Raw genomic sequence first — 3,616 nt, forward strand, 5'->3', positions numbered from 1 at the left:
GAGACAGCTCAGTTGGTAAAGTGCTTGTCATGGCAAGCATGAGGACCTAAATTCCATCCCAAAAACCAAGTTAAAAAGCCAGTCATGGGGGCTACAAAGAACGCTCAGTGGTTAAGAACGCTGGCTGCTCTTGCAGACGACCCAGGTTCGATTCCTAGCACCCATATGGCGGCTAACAACCACCTGTAATTCCAGTTCCAGGGGATCCAATACCCTCTTCTGACCTCTATGGGCATTGCACAACATGAGCCACGGGTGCACCTACCTACCTACATGCAGGCATTACACTCATACACATAACATAAAAATAATAAAGCCGGGCATGGTGGTGCACACCTTTAATCCCAGCACTCAGGAGGCAGAGGCAGGCGGATCTCTGTGAGTTCAAGGCCAGCCTGGTCTACATAGTGACTTCCAGGACAGCTGGGGCTACAGGGAGACCCTGTCTCAAAAAGACCAAATAAATAAATAAATAAATATAAATAAATAAATAATAAAAATTTAAAATACAAAAAAGTCAGCCATAGAGGCATATATTTGCAATCCCATCACTGGGGAGGCTGAGACAGAAGGATCCCTGGGGCTTGCTGGGTAGCCAGCCTAGACCAGTGGGAGAGCCCTAAGATAAGTAAGAAACTGTGTATCAAAAACAAAGTGAAGAGTATGGAGTATGATTAAGAAACCACACCAGAGGCTGGTTCTGACTTCCCCAGGCACCTGTACCTGCACACACAGAGACACGCCAAATTGGTCAAAAGTGCAACAGTTCCACAGGTGGAGGAGTCCTTTGCTCTCTAAAGCACAGCCTGGTGACTGTAGTTAAAAGTTATACTGCACAGCTGAAACATAATGAATATATCTTAAGTGTTCCCACCACACACAAAAATCCCACTGGATATGTTAACCACTTTGACTATAGTGATCATTTTACACGTATCACACCCTCTCATTGTACACCTTAAATTTACACAATTTTTGTCAATTATAGTTCTACAAAACTGGAAAAACCCACAAACTTCGAATTTCAATTTTAAAAAACTTGACAGCAGACAGTGTCACGATGGTTCTTATCCATCCCGTTAGTAATTCAGGTACCCAGAGGCGACACTCCCTGAAAGCCTGCACCTCAGTCGTGATGTGTGACATGGGACTGAGCTGCATTCAGTACCCTGGAGTTACAGAGGTTACTAAGGGTTGTAGAGCAGAGTGGGGCCTTCTACACAATGCCCTGCTGGGCCCAGGCCTCTACAGCTTTGAGAACCTTCCCCACCAGTTGGTTCAAAGGTGGGGAGACGGGGGAGATCGCCACAGCAGCAGGCTGGCACGTTGGTGCCCCCATGTGGTCAAATGTCCAAACAGCAGTCTGGGTGCAAATTAGGCCTTGGGCGGCCTCCCCTTCACTGCAGAGTCACGGCCGAGGACTTGAAGAACATCTGTGTATCGTGTATCGACAAACAAGGCTATAAATTTGTGCCCAACTATTAGCTGACAAATATTTTGGGTGTTTCCTTAACTAACTCATGAAAACTTAGGTTCCCACAGAGGACCCTGGGTTTAAAAGAGCTTGATGGGGATTTTAAAAAGCTAACTTTGGAAGTGGAGAGGTGGCTGCACTTGGGAAGGACCCAGTCCGGTTCCCAGCACTCATGTAGGGTGGCTCACAATTGCCTGTAACTCCAGCTCCAAGGGGGTTGGGCACCTGCACTCACAAGCACATACACACACAGACACATAATTTGAAAAATAAAATGAAATCTTTGGAAAAGTTAAAAAGCTAACTTTAAAAAATAAAAACAAGAGAAGCTAGGTAGAGTGGCGCGTGCTCATAATCTCAGCACTTGGGAGATGGGAGCAAGGAAATCGGAAGGTCAAGGTCATCCTCAGCTACATAGCAAACGCAAAGCTAAGTTTTGAGTGGGCTACACAAGACCCTGTCTCAAAAATCAAAAGAAAAGGGGCTCAGAGGTTAAGAGCACTGGCTTCCCCTACAAAGGACCCAGGTGGGTTATCAGCACCCACATGACTGTGGCCACTCACATCTATAACTCCAGTTCCAAGGGATCCAATGCCCTCTTCTGGCCTCTGTGGGCGTTGTATGCCTGGGTGCACTTATGTACATGCAGGCAAAACAGTCATACACATAAAAATAAGTAAATAAATAGCTTCAAATCAGATATAATTGCTCATGCCTATAATCCCAGCACCCAGTTAAAAGCAGACATGGTGGCCTATACCTGTAAGCCCCATGCTGGGAAGGCAGAGACCAACCTGGAGCTTGCTGTCCAGCCAGTGTAGCTGAATCAGTGAGCTCCAGGTTCAGTGAGAGACCCTGTCTTAAGGAAATAAAGAGAGTGACTGAGAAAGACACCTAACATTGACCTCTGGCCTCCACATGTGTGCCACATACACATACATAAAAGAGAAAGAAATGGGAGCAAGCACCACCATCATATCTGTATTCTTTTTTCTCTTAGGGTTTTTTTGTGGGTTTTTTTTTTTTTTTTTTTTTTCTTTTTTTTTTTTTTTTTTTTTTTTTTTTTTTTTTTTTTTTGGTCTTTTTGAGACAGGGTATCCCTGTAACCCCAGCTGTCCTGGAAGTCACTATGTAGACCAGGCTGGCCTTGAACTCACAGAGATTTGCCTGCTTCTGCCTCCCGAGTGCTGGAATTAAAGGCGTGTGCCACCACGCCCCGCAGTTTTGGTTTTTTTTAATGTATATGAGTAAATTGCCTACATGTATGTAAGTGCACTTGTGTCGTGCAAGGCCCAGGGAGGTAAGAAGAAGGTGTTAGATCCCTTGAAACTGGAATTAGAGATGGTTGCTAGCTGCCATGTGAGTGCTGGGAACGGAACCCATGTCCTCTGCAAGGGCAGTTAGTGCTCTTAACCACTGAGCCAGCTCTCCAGTCCTTAGTTATTCATTTTTAATTAAATTAGTTCCTTGATAATTTCATGCATATGATGAATTCTAGTTACTCCCTCCCTCCATCCTTTCTCACCTCTGCCCTACCCCTCTCAACCCTCTCCTCCCTATCTGTCCTTTTCCCAGAGTCATGACTTTGGGTTGATTTTATGACCCATTTAGTTTAACCAGGGCCATCTTGTGAGCATTGGAAGTATCCATCAGAGTCTGGTGGGGTCACTAGTGGGTACACAGCTGAGAGCAATGACTCCCCCTTTCCCTCAGTCTGTCATTAGTAAACAGTTCAGCAGTGAAGGGTGGGGCTCCTTGTGCCCTCCTCCCTCCATGCCTGGCTGTTGTTCTTTCTTTCTCTCTCTCTCTCTCTCTCTCTCTCTCTCTCTCTCTCTCACACACACACACACACACACACACTGGCAGCAGAATTGCAGACGAAGCACTGCAGAAGAAACAAGGGGTCTGAATGACCATGTTCTGATCTAAACATTACCCTCTGTCTTTAGTTTTGCTGATTCTGGCTTGAGACAGGGTGTCAGGCATCCTGGTTGCTCTCAGTTTGAACCAGTTTGACAGTTACTCATTCACCCATTGACTCCACAATGTGACTAAGATTTAAATTCAAGGTTTCAAACTAAAACCTAAACTCACTGACCCCAGAAATACTAAGAAATAGCCTTTGGACCCCTGTCTGAAGAA

The sequence above is a fragment of the Nannospalax galili genome, unplaced genomic scaffold (genome assembly GCF_000622305.1).
Source record: "Nannospalax galili isolate Female #2095 unplaced genomic scaffold, S.galili_v1.0 scaffold438, whole genome shotgun sequence".
Taxonomy (NCBI): domain Eukaryota; kingdom Metazoa; phylum Chordata; class Mammalia; order Rodentia; family Spalacidae; genus Nannospalax; species Nannospalax galili.